General features: G+C 41.3%; 1 protein-coding gene and 1 long non-coding RNA gene across 7 annotated transcripts in view; one reads left to right on the forward strand and one right to left on the reverse strand.

Annotated features, from left to right (window-relative positions):
• Positions 1–17,164, forward strand: part of GRM8 (glutamate metabotropic receptor 8) — a 1,285,400-nt gene that overhangs the window by 179,793 nt on the left and 1,088,443 nt on the right. The window lies entirely within an intron of this gene.
• LOC137563657 (uncharacterized) lies at positions 1,899–10,179 on the reverse strand. The gene is made up of 3 exons (XR_011030401.1): positions 10,122–10,179; positions 5,336–5,451; positions 1,899–1,928 (listed from the first exon to the last, which is right to left on the reverse strand). It is a non-coding gene; the product is annotated as an uncharacterized lncRNA (long non-coding RNA).

Here is a 17,164-nt window from a genome sequence, read left to right on the forward strand (position 1 = left end):
TATTGTTTTCGGAAAAGGCTAAGAGAAATCAATACTTAGATGTTCCCAATTTATTAATGGACAATTATTTCAGGCAACCAATTAACAGTTGGTGGTTAGACACTGGATACAATAACACAAAACATGCTAAGGGCCCTATATTACATCAGAAAGCTGCAAAATCAGCATTAGGAGGCAAGATAGTTACAAGTGTAAAGAAATATTACTGCAGCATAAACAAGTAAGCAAGGAAGCAACAGTAGCTTAACTTAATTATAAAAATAATATAGATGAAGTATATAGGAAGTGATGGCTAGTCACTATATAAAACTGTAAATTATGTTTAACCAACATAAAGCATTCAAGAGAAATGGTGTCCGTTAAGTATGATAACAAGGAGGTTTTCCTATCAGCAAATTTATCAATAGGGAGATGGAATACATCATACTGTGAAAATGAAAAGCCTGTGTAAATCAGTTAAAACTGGATCAGAATAGAGAATGAAAGCCTTTAGGCAGGGAACACAGTTGACTGTTTTCGTGCGCATTTTCTGCACAGAAAAACTGAGAACTCATGTTAATCAATGGGCTAGTTCACACTTAATATGTTGTTCGCGCGCAGAAAAAAAATGACATTCCGCATGATGGCTCTGCTCATTTTGTCAGTTTTCTCTATCAATTGACAACACACAAAAAAATAACCTTCATCTCTTCATGTGCTTGTACAAAATATACTTTATTATTGGCATACAAAAAATCTCTATCAATTACATCAGCTGCTGTGAAAAAACGTGCGCTTTTTCCTGCATAGAAACACACTTGGGGCCTGATTCACAAAGCGGTGATAACTCAGTTATCACGCCTAAAAGACTTTAGGCGTGATCACCTTTGCACTAGCAAAGTTATCACCGCTTTGTGCTCTAACTCGCGCGAAGCTACCGCGCGTACGCGCGTATGTGCGCGCGCAAAGTCCCATAGGGCTTAGCGCCGGGTGCAGCGCGCGCACCTGCGCGCGGAAAATTCGCGCGAGTTTCTTCTTATCATGCCTAAACTGAGTTTAGGCGTGATAAAGGGGTTTTCACTCGCGTGCAAACACTTTGCACCGCTTTGTGAATCAGGCCCTTGGTGTGCAGAAAAAGTATGCAGGAAAAGTATGCAGAAAAACACGCGCGACAAATGTGTTCCCTGCCTCAGTGAGCATTGTCAAACATTGCATATGCCAACTTTCTATGATCCTGAGGAAAGGGATTAAGGGAAGTTTGGCTACTGACCTTAAAATTGCTCAAACTTCCGCAGGATGACCTGCATTAAGTCTTAAAGTTAATTTGAAGGCAGGGCCAGCCTTAGGTTTCACAGCGCCCTGAGCGAAACCTGATTTTGGTGCCCCCTTCATCCTCTTCACGTGTGCACACGCGCGCACACACACAGGCCCATATGTAATTCACCTTTTCACCTGAGTTACCTCCTAGGACAGGGGTTCCCAAGCTTTTTTGAAGTCGTGACACATCACGCCAAATGCTCAGATCTCTGTGACACATCATATATGTATAACAGAAAATACTAATAATAACCACAAAATGGATGGAAAGAGTGCATTATCCTGAATACACTTAAAAATGAAGGCTAGAACCTTACAGGAATATTAATTAATACAATCAGTGGGACAGTTAGGTCCTTCCAGTATAGGAAGTCAGGTGTTGGTGCCCTCAGTATAGGTAGCCAGCTACAGGCGCCCCCTTGGAAGCCGGCGCCTTGAGCGGCCGCTCCAGTCACTCAGGTCAAAGGCCGGCTATGTTTGGAGGAAGTAGTGGGGAAAAAGAAAACCGTAAGGTGCATGGTGCTGGTAAACTGTAGGAGAAAACATAATAGACACACTGAGAAATGTTTTACAATATCATAATATCAAACAACTATTACTCACCTACTTGTCCAGCTCATATAAACATTGTGCTGAAAAAAACAAAAAAAATCCTGTTGATCCATGATACTATCTCCCTGTATCTCTTATGAATTCTAAACGCAACCGCAGCAAACATTAGAAAAATTATGCATCTTAGAGAGAGACAATTGTCAAGGACCTGTTTATTTCTAGTTGCCATACAGGTTGAGGACTCAGAAAAGAGCTTCATATGGATAAACGGAGTATTGCTCCACAATGTTTTCAGGCACATGTCATTCCAAGGCAATTTCTCACTATGTACCTATGCTATACCTCTATCTATAATTAAAAGGGGAGGAAACTTGTTCCAAAAATACTCATAGGTAAAGGTATGTGGCAGGGCTGCCCTGTCCACTTTCTTGTTCAGTATTGCTATCAAGCTTTTAGCTGAATGTTTAATAACCCAGAATATATTTTACAGTATGTTGAGAATTTAGCTCTTTTTCAAGAGACAATATAAATGTTTTAAAGAGTGAATTTTTATACCATAATTAGACAAGTATCGATAGGGTAATACATGAAGTACCATTTTTAGGTATTAAAATTGCTCCAAAAGCAGTTAAACATGTAAGAAATATCATTTATAAGGACACCGCAGCAATATAGCTGTAGAACTTCACTCCCATAATTCAAAAATATCTACCAGAGCTTTTTAAAAGCCAAGATGTAGCATAGTGTTTCCCAGCCCAGTCGACAAGACTGCTGAGACACTAACTATCCCACCTCCTAAACACGTACTGCTGGTTGGCTTTGAGGACAGTTTTGGGCAACACTGATATAGCCAAATTATGATGGGCAGATGTGATTTAATCAAAGCAGAGCACAGACTCATGCGGCTATCAAAACCCAAGCTTGGGGTAAATTTATCAAAGATTTCAACTTATACTTCAGCATGCATTATTAGGTTTGCAAAGGACTGGATGAGCAAAGGTAATTATTATACCACTAACACTGCTTTAGATGCAGAATAAGTAAAGCCCTGGTTATTATTATCAGTAGTGCCACATTATAGCTAATTTCCTGTAATACAATGCTTAAGAAATACAAAAATTGGGGAGCTCTAAGGGAAACACACTCATTTCTACAGTTACCAGGTTTTCTTAAGGTGTTGCTCTTCTTGAGGTGGAAGGAGGAAGTACTGTATTTGAATATGGCACCAGGCATGCCTATGACCCAGTGTCCTAGCAGAACTGTGGTCATTCTTTTGACCACAGCCCCATTTAACATTAATGGTTGACAAACAAAGTACTGTCAAAAAGTAGTTAAATATCTTGAGCAATTAAGCAGTCAAACTTGGGCTTAATATTTTGAAAGTCACTGTCCCTGAATGTGTATACAGATTAAGTGTTCTCAGGGTTGAATTTTTAGAAAGGCCATGAAGGCCCAGGTCTTGGACAGCAAGGTGGGCTGCTGCATATGGAACATGATGTGTAAAATAGAAAAGGAACACAGGAAATGGGGAGAAGCACATGAAAGAATCCTGCCCAATGGAGATATTTGTCAAAGAGTGGGGCTACTGTGCATGGATGTTCCACATGGAAGAGGGGTTGCACATAAAAAGGAAGGGGCAGCTTCACATAGATGGGTAGTCACAAGGAAGCTAGCCTAAGGGGGGGGGTGGAAAAATAATAAATCCGCTCTTTGGCGTATTAGCTTCTTTGCCTGTATGCATGTTGCAGGTATGTACCTCAGAAACTAGTAAACCAGAATTGAAAAGCAGAAAGTACACATCCAAAGATCTATTTAGATGTGCACAGCCTCTAACCATGTAAATGAAACATTGACTGTAACTAAGGCCGGGTTTCCACTGCTGCAAATCCGGGCTGATTCCCCGCCCACGAATTCGGATGGATTTCAGCAGCCTATAGAAGTCTATGAGAGCCATCCGAATTCATGGCCGAGGAAAAATCTGAGGCACTGCAGCATAATTTTGTGCGTAGCTGTCCGAATCCCATAGCCGCGCATAGCACGGCTAGAGGGATTCGGCTGCGAGAGGCAGCAGCTGTGCCGGCATCGCGTCTCGCAAGACGCATGCCGCCGCACAAATGAAACCTAGCCTAAATGTTTACTGAATTTTTACAGATACATACTGTTGCAATAGTTGCAAATAAGTTTTCTTTGAATCATCTTCCATATCTAGGAGATCATAGCTGGCTCCAGACTGGAGCCAGCTATGATCCCTAATGTCTCTGCGTCTCGTGTACCTGTGTGTGTCCCACATGCGCTCTGCGCATGTGCAGAGACGCAGAGACATTGAGGGAGAGCGAGAGCAAGGATGGGCGAAGGGGCGGATGGGCAGGCGTGCGCGGGTGGGTGCATCGTGCACGCGCGCGGCGGGCGTGCGCATCGTGTGAGTGCGGCAGAAATGTGCGTGCGCAGCAGGAGCATGCGCAGTGACAGACCTAGCCCGTTTTTAAACGGGCTTAGGTCCACTAGTTTAAATATAAAAGGGCTTGTGTAGCAGTGGTATGTTAGATCAGTTTTTGATGGAAGCTGTGCTATACAAAAGCAGTTAAAGATGTGTTAAGTAAAATTATTTTTATGATGAATTTTTTAGCATTTCTTACCATCTGGCTACTTTTAATAATGGTTAGTCTCAATGCAGTAAATCTGATAATTCTTTAAAATACACTATCTATTTTTACCAGACGGTATTTAGCTACAGTACTTTGTGACACCTTATACATCTGAGCCTGGGTGGAGATCAATAAATGTTTTGTTAACATTGGAACAAGGAATAGCAGTACAAGTGTGCAAGGCATTAAAACGTATTACAAGAATGTTGATAAATACAGGTATGTAGGTTTTCTTAGTGCTACAAGTCTTCGCTATGACATTTAGATGAGCACTCAATGTTCGGCTCAAGTGGGCTGATTCAATAAAGGATTGTACTAAGCAACAGTGATGTGAAAGCATCAAGAAACTGTGTATTAATTGATATGTAGATTAAAAAGATGAACTCATTCAAGTCTGTCAGCAGGAGCCATTAGTTAGATACCATTATATTTTATAATTTTTGAAGAACCTTGAAGCCAGTAGCCCAACAGCTGCACATCCAGAATGTCTGGTGTATAGTGAGCCTATAGCTAATAAATGTATTAGCTACAGGCTCATTATACACTACACGCCAGCGGTTCTGGATTTGCAGCCTTGCTATCAAGGGTATAAAGAGATGATTTGCATATTCAGGAGTGATGCATCATGGGAAAGCAGTTGCTTACTTACAGCTGAATTATCGCAAATACCTTCGATTTTAAGATGGCAACATTACACTTAGCATTGCTTTTTAAAGAGGAGTTGTCAGCCATAATATCTCAGAAAATCTACTTACATAACATATGTATTGCACTGTCAAAGTTTTGATTTTAGTGAATTTTCTATAGAAACAAAAAAGAAAATCCTTCTTAGGCGTCTCCACCTTAACTATGTCTATCTTAAAGCCAATTCTGATGTCATTTCCTCCTTTACTCTCCTCTGCCTGATTGTGTATGCGTTGCCCGCCCTCCTACCAGTCTTCAGGCACTGCCACCAGCTCTGCAATAGAAAGTGCATTGTCTTAGCATGAGAAATATTAGCCAATCAGAGAGGAACAGATTTGTGGGAAGGGAAAACAGGAGGGAAAGAGGCTTCAGCCAATCAGGCTGCATATATTTAAGTCTGAGGGGAAAGTAGAGAAGCAAAAAAGGATGACCCAGCATGCCCTGCAACTTCCTGCAACTAAGAGTCAGGTAAACTGGGGAATTTATCAACAAGAATAGTAATAGTAATAGTGATGTTTAACTTTTGGATTGCCTGGTTAGCATCCTTATTACTTGTTTACAAGTTAAAATTAAAGAATTGATTTTTAATTTTATGTACGACAGTTACACTTTAATAGAGGGTATTATTGTTTATTTAAAGTTAACTTGTAATTAAATTAAAGGACTTACGAGGCCAAAATGGCTAAAAAAGCCAAGTACCTGCAAGATGTTTAAATGCACGGAGGACGCCGTCCGCGCCCTCCGTGCAGTTCCGCCGGGTCCCCTTCCTGAGATCGCCCCCCGTGCCGATCACGACCCCCACAGGCCGGGTCGGGCTCTCGTTCCGCTCCCAATATGGCCGCTTCCTCTGGCACTGTAGCGTGGATCGGAGGGGTTGGCCATAGAGCTGCGCAGCCGCACTCGCGGCCAGGCGGACTACGCAGCCGCGGCCAGAGGAAGCGGCCATATTGGGAGCGGAACGAGAGCCCGACCCGGCCTGTGGGGTCGCGATCGGCACGGACGGCGATCTCAGGAAGGGGACCCGGCGGAACTGCACGGAGGGCGCGGACGGGGTCCTCCATGCATTTAAACATCTTGCAGGTACTTGGCTTTTTTAGTCATTTTGGCCTCGTAAGTCCTTTAACAAAAAACTGATACCTTGGGAGGGGGAAGCCTCTGGATGCTAATGAGGCTTCCTCCTTCCTTCTGTGCCATCTCATTCCAGTGCTGGGACCCCCGATCAGTATGCTGACTGCGTCGGTGCAGTAGCAGCTTTCTGCATGGACTCTGGTGGAAATAGCTAAGCTCGATGAAGTCCTCTATACTACGCAGACACAGAAGTCTTGTGCCTGTAAAGTACTGCGGACCTTGGCTATTCCACTACAGCCTGAACAGAAAGCTGCTTCTGCATCTGCACGCAACACTGACAAGCGATTGTCGGCTGACTTTTTGGGCCCCCACTGCTGGAATGGGTCTGAAGGGGAGGATGAGGGAAACCTCTTTAGGAACCAGAAGATTTCCCCCTCCCAAGGTAAGTACCCCCTAGGAGCACCTTTTTTCACTTCAGGGGCATTTGAAGCCATTTATTCCTTACAGGTGGTTCTGGGTCACCATGAGCTGCCTGGGTAGTCCTTAGCTCCTTAATTCATGCAAGTCAGGCTTTTGTTTTTGCTCTTTTGTCTTGCTTATGTATGACCTTTTCATAATCTGTCCATTTAAATTATGCTTTTTTCCCACTTTAGTATCCATACAGTACTTATATTCTCTTAAGCCTAGTTGGCCAGAAAAACATACTTGTTCAGGTTTTTATAAATAAAGTCTTAGAAAAAGCTGGAGAACAAGATTTCAAAAAATAAAATTCATGGATAGTGCACAGCTCTTAATAAATCTGCTCCTAACATTGGTTATGAAATATTTAATTATCACACGTCTATGGTCTGTGTTTTTTTTTTCAAAATTATATTATCTACCTATTATTCACTTAAAGATATTGAAAAGGTGCCGTGCTACGTGCGTGAAAGTGTTTGTTCTATTTACATAATCAGTTGTAATGTTTTAAAAACACAACAACATGACATCTTTGGCATTTCTTTGCTGTGCAACACCTAGATAAAAGCAGCAGGAATGTAGAGCTTAAGATGCCTGAAACTTTATTCTGCAATGAAAACACTCAATTACATGATCAATGGGCAGAGAACTGTGGAAAGTACTTTACAAAAAGTTGTATGCCTGCCAAAAAATACAATTTTATGGTAATTCTTTTGGTTGCACATCAAAATGGAAATGTGATTTTAGTGACATTAATTTATAAACTAACTTGTTTTACCACTTCACTAACATCGGTACAGCCAACTCTCAGCATCAAGGGGGGTTATTTGCTTCTAGAGGTGTGACACATTTTCTGATCATAGCTGTTACATGGTTTACCTGACATAAACAAGCTTTTTGGGTTGTGATATATATTTTAGTAATTTATTATGAAATTATCAACAGATGCAGTGGTTTATGATTAATTTAAATCTTATATTATTTGTCCAGTTTTTTTTTTAAGGGAATTTTTTTATTCAAAGAGAATTCTAAAAATGCCATATTTAAATACATAAAGACAGTTACAGTTGACAAAAAACTTTAAAGCATAGCTAACACAAACTTGAGAGCTAAACTCCATTAACCATTTTAACAAAACAATACAAGGCAACAAAACTGCTTGAGAATATGCACAATAGAAACCCATGATATGCATACATCTCACTGAATACATACAGTGCCAGAAACACAAATGAAGCTAGGAGATATAATAAATTAAAGCATAAAAACACTACTGGAGAAATCACCCTGACTTCCCTGCAGGGAAAAGCCCACTAACCGTAATCAAGTTAGACTGGGGGATCAGATCTTATCAATGAGGTTATGGGTGATTTGCTCTAGAAGATGAATACTATTAAGAGCAGAGACATTCACTGTAAGGACCTTCCAGACCTCTGCAATCAGGGCCTGAGTAGAAAAAAGAATTGTGAGAGGAAAACATGTTGGGCTATAGTCAGTGCTGACACTCTCTTGTGCAACAAAACAGACCCACAGGTCAGGAAATATCTGGACACCTAAAACCGTAGATGCTAAGAGAAAGCATTCATACCATGCTTCTTTAATGAAAAGGCAAAGCCACCAACAATGAGTCTGATCTATGCTCTGGTCATACCCCTTAAATCGAGCATCAGAGGAAATAAGCCCCCAACTATGTAAACGGGCTGGAGAGTGGTACCAGTCATACATAATCCTATAACACCTTTCACAAATAATACAATTGACAGATGCCTTAGCCATTCCTCTACAAGTCCAAGGGGTCCCTAGGTGTCCCTGCCAGTTGTGCCTTGCTGGGAAGAGTTCTTCCAACATTGGATACCACACATAAGAGTACATAAGGGATATCAATCCCTGCCTATGAGTGTAGGAATGTAATTCACTAGTTTTATCCCATCAGACTCTATCTCCAGACCCTCTTTCACTCTTTTAAGAAGAACCCCCTTCTAAGCTGCAGGTACATTAATAAGAACTGGGAAGGTTATATTTCTTTTGAGCATGGGACTATGAGAGAGGTTTATAATTCCCAATAAGATCACCAACTGTAACAATACCCCTCACCTCCCCAGGTGTATTTTTTTAAAGTAAAGGGTTACATTGTATTTCAACTTTTTGAGGGAGTTGTTTGGACAAAGATAAATATGAAGTTGCCAGAAATATGGTATCTCCTTACAATACAAAGTACTGAGGAAGGGACAGACCTGTTAATGTCTGTGTGTCTACTGGACATGTGATCATAATGATCATGTGACTTGCAGAGTAATGGTTGCCTGCTCTTCTTACAGCTAAACAATCTGCCATAGTACATATATGGCAACTGGTGCTTAAAGAGGAACTTGACTGAATACGGCTTAATTAATACAGTTGCTTATTTTGTACAATATTAATTTAGACATTATTTATTCAATGTTTGCTCATTTCAAAATATTTCCTCACCTTGAATTTAGATTTTTTTTGTTGGGATTTTAACTGAATTTTCTGATGAAATTATTATTGATCCACAGAAATAGATCAATAAGAAAACTCAGTGGGAAATCCAAATGAGCTGCAGACATAGTGCTCCTGCTCACTATTGCACTGGGATGCCTCAAGTGGGGACTGTTTTTTGTGGGTCATTTGCAAAATTAAAAAAACATGAAAAGAAGAATGGACAGAAGAACAAAAAGGAAAGTTAGAAAACAAGAATTTATGAAGGTTTACAGAAAATGTTAAGAGAAAAAAAGAACCATAAAGAAGAAGATGATATATAAACTTAGAACACAGATCAAAAGAAAGAAGTATATAGTTGAACAAGAAGAGTGCAGACAAATAAAAAAAATGAAAAGGTGTGGAAATAGTTTTTAAAATAATTTTATTGATGTATTGTTTAATGTATAGATATTTCAAATAAAGCATGTGTATTTTTTATTAACTTTTTACAGTAAATAGAGTATAAAACATGGACCTTTTTACCTATTTACTTGGAAGATTGGATATCTGAGTGTTCCTTTACTATTAAAGGATCACTATCATGAAAAAAAAATGTAAAATACATGTGTATGCATACATATAAAATTGACATTTGTCTGAGAGTACTGTATTGAGGTACTCTGCACGTGGATAGATGTTGCCCTAGCTCAAGCTGTCTTTTTTGGGTGTTTTTTTGGGTGTTTTTTTGTGTTGTAACTTATGCTACATTGTCTTTCTCTGCATCTGGTATAATGTTCTGTTCCTTTCTGACTGCTTGACTTGTCCTGTATCTGTATCTATATCCTGTATCAGTACCCTGTACGTGCCAAGACCAATTCCGGGCACGACCCAGTTGTGCTTGGCGATAATAAAGATTCTGATTCTGAGAGTAAAATTCTCTATAAACTACTTTTTCCCTATGTGTCTGTCACTTACAGTAGGTTGTAAAAATCTGATCTGACAGAATTCCTCATGGGGTTTCTCAGGATTTTCTTTTCAAAAGCACCTATTGAGCGGCAGTTGCTGAGACCAACTGCCAAAATAGTGTGCAAATGAGTAGGGAGGTCAGCCAGCATCTTTGCATAGATCCTTTCCTAAGAATGCTTTTGTAAAGAATAAAGGAAATACTGAGACCCCCATGACAAGATTTGTAGAGGTGTACAGAGGCGCCCAAAGAGTAAAATATGCTAAAATCATCTAAAAAGCATTCAGGAGGCGGTGGTGGACCTGCCACTCCAAACAGACACGATGCTGTCGATTTAGTTAAAACTATTTATTCACATACTCCTAGTGACAACTGGCAACGCGTTTCACGAGCACAATCCCGCTTCATCAGGCAATAAAACAACAGGAGTAACACACAGCTCAGGGTCCAGTCTATGCTTGGCACCCCAGAGCATATTTTACTCTTTTGGCGCCTGTGTACACCTCTACAAAGTAAGTTATCCACCCTTGGTGGAAGGGTGATACACCCTCCTTCTTCTATCCACATAGATCGACATCTTATTCCTTAGTGGGGACAGGTCTAATCTCCCCACCAGCATTTACAGTGGTTGCCTCTGTGGTAACCCTGGTTTGTAAGTATAATACTTGTGTTTCATTTCATCTTCCCTCTTCTAATACATACTACACTATATTGGGCCCTCGGTTTTCTGTTTTCTAATCCTCATGACAAGATGGACTAGTCCAAAACCTGTCAGATCTGTCATATTTTTACTACCTACTGTAAGCAACAGCAACATGGGAAAAGTAATTTACAGTGCATTTTGCTTTGAGAGCAATGTATGTGGACACGTGTACTTTTAGTTTTAGAATTTGTTTGCAATAGTGGTCCTTAAAATGTAGCTTCCAGATTTTATAGAGCCCTGGAGTAATTTTTCCACCAGTAAAACCCTCTTTGAAACTCAAGAATTGGTTCCACCCATATCTTCTTCATAACACCTGATTTTACCACCTGAACAGGTAATATAATTCCTGTGAGAAGGGATAGATGAGAGCAGGGTAAGGGTGGGGTAATGGTATCAGCAAGTATAAATGACATAGAAGCTGCATATCAATAATATTGGCCCTAACAACTCTAGATCATAGCCAGTTTGATGTTTGGACACATTTGGCACTGCAAGGATTTATGGTGTTTGAGTTTGTGTATTTGGAGGAAAGTCATTTGATTATGTAATTTTCAATAAATTCACATCTCCTCATACTATAGTGTGTGTATATGCATGTGTGCGTGTGTGCGCGCATGCATCCATTTTGCTTCTTTGGACTGCAAACATTTTACAAATGAAACGGATTTAACTAAATTCTCCTTCTCTAGGTTTTTCTGAATAAAGTAAATCTCTATCTCTGGCAGCTAATGCACACTTCAGTGCATGCTTCCTGCTGATTGATATTCTATAAAAGCCTCATGTTCTTGTAGTGACATACTTAGTTCCTTCATACCTGATCGTCTGTCAAAAATTCACTCTTCTTAGGTCTTAGAACTGCTGTCTAGCAACTAATGCAGACTGATAGCATTCCGTTTCCTGTCTTTCTCTGAACTGTTATTGGCTGCATCAGCACAGGATAAGTGTCATCAGGCATATAGAAACTGAGGTATAAAACCTCTAGAGATGAGTAGCTGGATGTTTGCTGCATATTTTCATCAGTGCTTTATGCAACAATATAGCCCTAATTAGCTACTTGCTGCTTTGCCACAGTGTTATTACAGGGGCTGGTGGGACACTGGAGATTACTGGCAATGCACCCTCCAGCTATATGTCTATGTATGTTTTCTGCAAATTAGAAAAGGCAATCCAGAAGTAAATTAGGTCTATAAATAATTACTTACCTAAGCCCTTGTTTGCAAATTATTGATTCACCTCATGAAGAGAAATGTAGCATTTGTAGTGTGAATACTGTCAGGTCTGAACCAAAGGCTAGCACAGCCACTAAATGCAGCACTATCGCATAGCAGCCCACTCGCCTACCCTACCTCTGCATTCAGATAGCAACAATCTCCTTAAAGTGGACCTGAACTCTTGCACAGGACAGGAGGAAAGAATAGGGAAATGCACCTTGTATGTATTTAGACAGTTTGGCCAGTCTAATTTCCCCTCATCTGACTAATCACAACAGTAATGTGATCTCTCAGCTGTGTCAGCTGGCTGCCTCGGCAGAGCAGCTAATTTGTTAACACAAGATGTTAGCCCTATGTCTGCTTCCATGAAAGCAGGAAGTAGACACACTGCATATTTATTGCAGGATTTGTATCAGTTGTAACGAAGAAATGTTTTTCTTTAAAGGTTATCATGATGTTGCTTATCTTTTAGCAGAGAGGAAGTTCTGCGTTCAGGTCCGCTTTAACTAAGTTGAGTGTTTGTTCTTCTCACTTACTGTCTGGAAAATGAACACTTGTAATCTACTGGAATATCATAAATAGTAAACACGTGGTTGCTAGTGGCAATTGTTCAATATTCAAGTTGATGAGCCGTAGAAATCCTTTGAGTGCAGCGTGTCGGGAGAGGTGTGTGTCTCCTAAACATTCTCAGGGTAAAAAATTTTTCCTGGTGCTGTGCAATAGCGGTTAAAGGAACACTATCAAACCAAGTGTACTAAAATGACAATGTACAAATAATGTCTAAGTAGCTGTGTAAACATTTTCCTACTGTTCATGTTAAATATCAGAGGCAAAAGCTTTAATTCATTGTGAATAGATTTTTGTGTATAGATTTTCGTTGTGTTGGAGTGTTGAATTTGCAAAGGTGAATCTTCACTTCAATATTACACTGTTCTTTGCATGTCAGGCAGCAGTTACAGTATATGAAAAGCCTCAAGTGTCAGGTTTCTCACACAATTACAAATACGTTACATTTCCTCTGCCCTCCTGCAGACAGTCTGTCAGAGACACAGGCAGCGGCCAGTGAGAGCTTTCTCACACACAGGTTTTCCATATATATACTGTGAGGGAATAGTCCCTCCCTTCATGATTAAGTAGTCCATCAGATTTGGCATTAATAAGTGTGAAAGGAATTTGAAAACAGTAAACAAGAGATAAGCATTTAAACTTATACACCCGTACTTAAAGAGACTCTGTAACAACATTTTGAGCCTAATTTCTTCTATCCTATAAGTTCCTATGCCTGCTCTAATGTGGTCTGTCTTACTGCAGCCTTTTCTAGTTGCACTGTCTCTGTAATAAATCTTATATTCTTTCCTCTGTCGACTCTGTCGGGTTCAGGCTGGAATGTGTGGAATGTGCACTGCTTGTCATTGGCAGAAGCTTTACACATCCTCTCCAAGCTCTGCATGAGTCACACAGTAAGCTGTTCTCAGCCTATCATACTCTGGTTAGAAGCCATGTCTTTTGTTTGTAAACACTGCCTAAAACTGTTAATTACAAGCCAGGATTGCAGCAGGGAGTGGCAGAAACAGCACAGAGGGGCCCAGGAGAACATAATGAAAAGACTGGTATGCTTTTTATTGTAAGAATTTTAGAGTACAGATTCTCTTTAACCTCCTTAGCAGTAACCCGGGGTAAGCCGCCGGAGGGTGCCGCTCAGTCCCTGCTGGGCCAATTTACATAATTTTTTTTTTTGCTACACGCAGCTAGCACTTTGCTAACTGCATGTGCATAACGATCGCCGCTGCCACCCGCCGATTCACCGCTATCCGCCGCGCCGCCCCCCCCCCACAAGACCCCTGTGCCTGCCTGGCCAATCAGTGCCAGGCAGCGCTGAGGGGTGGATCGGGACACCCGCTGACGTCAGGACGTCCGTGACGTCCGTGACGTCATCGCGATCATCGCCATGGCGACGGGGAAGCCCATACAGGGAATCCCATTCAGAACGGGATTCCCTGCAGGGTAAAAGCGCCGGCGGTGATCGGAGGGGTGAAAGGGATAGCAAAGGGAGGGGGGAAGCATGTAGCTAGTGCTAGGCTAGCTACATGCTTTAAAAAAAATCATTTTTTAAAAGTGCTGCGCTGCCCCCTGGCGGATTTGTTGTACCGCCAAGGGGGTTAAGAGCACTTCCCAAACTATTCCTATCTCAATGGAAAAAAACATGTTAATCAACAGTATTCCTTTAACTAAGGCTGTGGCAAATTCCCATTCACTATGAATATGCTGGATGAATTCCAGCATAAAACCTGTGATAAAAGAGTGAGTGGATAGTGGCCACAGACAGTAACAACATGGTAAGAGGTGGGTACCATCAGTGCAAATACCCATGTGAGTGTACCGTACTTTCAATGAGCATAACACAAATTCATACTGCAACTCACAGTTTCAAATATTCCCATACAAATATCACTATGGTACACGTGTTTTCTGGCACAGTTTTTTTTATATTGAACTAGTATTGTTTAAAGTGAAATAAATATGGCAGTCTCCTTATGCCTCACGCTTCAGGTTCCCTTTAAAATGTAACTGTCGGGCATAATATAAAACATCAATTCTTTATTTTTATCTGGTAAACAAGTAAGAAGGATGCTAACCAGGCAATCCAAAAGTTAAAAATCACTCTGTTTTCTTATCCATAAAACGACATTCCCCAGTTTCCCTGACTCCTATTTGGTACATTGCCGCAGTTGCAGGTCATGCTGGGTTGTCTTTTTTTGCTTCTTTACTTGCCCCTCAGACTTAACTAATGCAGCCTGATTGGCTGAAGCCTCTTTCCCTCCTGTTTCCCCCTGCCACACCTGTGTTCCTTGCTGATTGGCCAATATTTCTCATGCTAAGACAATGCACTTTCTATTGCAGAGCTGGGTGGGAGTGCCTGAAGACTGTGACGAGGGCGGGCAATGCATACACAATCAGGCAGAGGAGAGTAAGGGAGGAAATGACATCAGGATTGGCATCAAAATAGCCACAGTTAAGATGGAGAATCCTAAGAAGGATTTTATCTTTTTTTTTTTTTTTTTTTTTTACTATTAAAAAATCACTAAAATCAAAATGTGGACAGTGCAATGCATATGTTATGTAAGTAGAGCAAATATTTATCTACTTACAGTGGCTTGCAAAGGTATTCGGCCCCCTTGAAGTTTTCCACATTTTGTCACATTACTGCCACAAACATGAATCAATTTTATTAGAATTTCACGTCAAAGACCAATACAAAGTGGTGTACACGTGAGAAGTGGAACGAAAATCATACATGATTCCAAACATGTTTTACAAATCAATAACTGGAAAGTGGAGTGTTCGTAATTATTCAGGCCCCTTTGGTCTGAGTGCAGTCAGTTGCCCATAGACATTGCCTGCTGAGTGCTAATGACTAAATAGAATGCACCTGCGTGTAATCTAATGTCAGTACAAATACAGATGCTCTGTGACGGCCTCAGAGGTTGTCTACGAGAAGCTTGGGAGCAACAACACCATGAAGTCCAAACAACACCCCAGACAGGTCAGGGATAAAGTTATTGAGAAATTTAAAGCAGGCACGGAACACTGTTCAAGCGATCATTTAGAAATGGAAGGAGTATGGCACAACTGTAAACCTACCAAGACAAGGCCGTCCACCTAAACTCACAGGCCGAACAAGGAGAGCGCTGATCAGAAATGCAGTAAAGAGGCCCATGGTGACTTTGGTCGAGCTGCAGAGATCTACAGCTCAGGTGGGGGAATCTGTCCATAGGACAACTACTAGTCGTGCACTGCACACAGTTGGCTCTTATGGAAGAGTGACAAGAAGAAAGCTATTGTTAACAGAAATGCATAAGAAGTACCGTTTGCAGTTTTCCACAAGTAATGTGGGGGACACAGCAAACATGTGGAAGAAAGTGCTCTGGTCGGATTAGACCAAAATGGAACTTTTTGGCCAAAATGCATAACGCTATGTGTGGCAGAAAACTAACACTGCACATCACTCAGAACACACCATCCCCACTGTCAAATATGGTGGTGGCAGCAACATGCTCGGGGTTGCTTCTCTTCAGCAGGGACAGGGCAGCTGGTCAAAGTTGATAGGAAGATGGATGGAGCCAAATACAGGGCAATCTTGGAAGAAAACCTCTTGGAGTCTTCAAAAGACTCGAGACAAGGGCGGAGGTTCACCTTCCAGCAGGACACCGGCCCTAAACATAAAGCCAGGGCAACAATGGAATGGTTTAAAACAAAACATATCCATGTGTTAGAATGGCCCAGTCAAAGTCCAGATCTAAATCCAATCGAGAATCTGTGGCAAGATCTGAAAACTGCTGTTCACAAACGCTGTCCATCTAATCTGACTGAGCTGGAGCTGTTTTGCAAAGAAGAATGGGCAAGGATTTCAGTCTCTAGATGTGCAAAGCTGGTAGAGACATACCCTAAAAGACTGGCCGCTGTAATTGCAGCAAAAGGTGGTTCTACACAGTATTGACTCAGGGGGCTGAATAATTACGCACATCCCACTTTGCAGTTATTGATTTGTAAAAAATGTTTGGAATGATGTATGATTTTCGTTCCACTTCTCATGTGTACACCACTTTGTATTGGTCTTTCACGTGGAATTCCAATAAAATTGATTCATGTTTGTGGCAGTAATGTGACAAAATGTGGATAACTTCAAGGGGGCCGAATGCTTTTGCAAGCCACTGTATATATGTGGTTTTTTTCTGAGATAGTATTGCTGACAGCTCCTCTTTAAGGTTCTTTCATACTCATAAGGTGTATAGTGCAACAGTATAATATGCACTGCAGGCAGTGCCATATATCTCATTGCTTTAACCACTTGCCGACCGCCCACTACCAATAGGCGGCGGCAAAGTGGCACCCCCAGGACCGCGTAACGCCGATCAGCAGCGGCACCTGGGGGACTGATTACCTGGGGATCGTGTGCAGCGATGCGCGTGCATCCGCCGGCATTAGGCTCCGTCCACCTGCGACGTCAACCCGCCGGCCAATTAGCAGCGCTGGTGGGTTTTTAACCCCCAATCTGCCACATACAAAGTGTATAATACACTTTGTTAAGCTAACAAAGTGTATTATACAGGCTGCCTCATCCCCTGGTGGTCCCAGTGAT

Source organism: Hyperolius riggenbachi, chromosome 3, assembly GCF_040937935.1.
Source record: "Hyperolius riggenbachi isolate aHypRig1 chromosome 3, aHypRig1.pri, whole genome shotgun sequence".
Lineage (NCBI taxonomy): Eukaryota > Metazoa > Chordata > Amphibia > Anura > Hyperoliidae > Hyperolius > Hyperolius riggenbachi.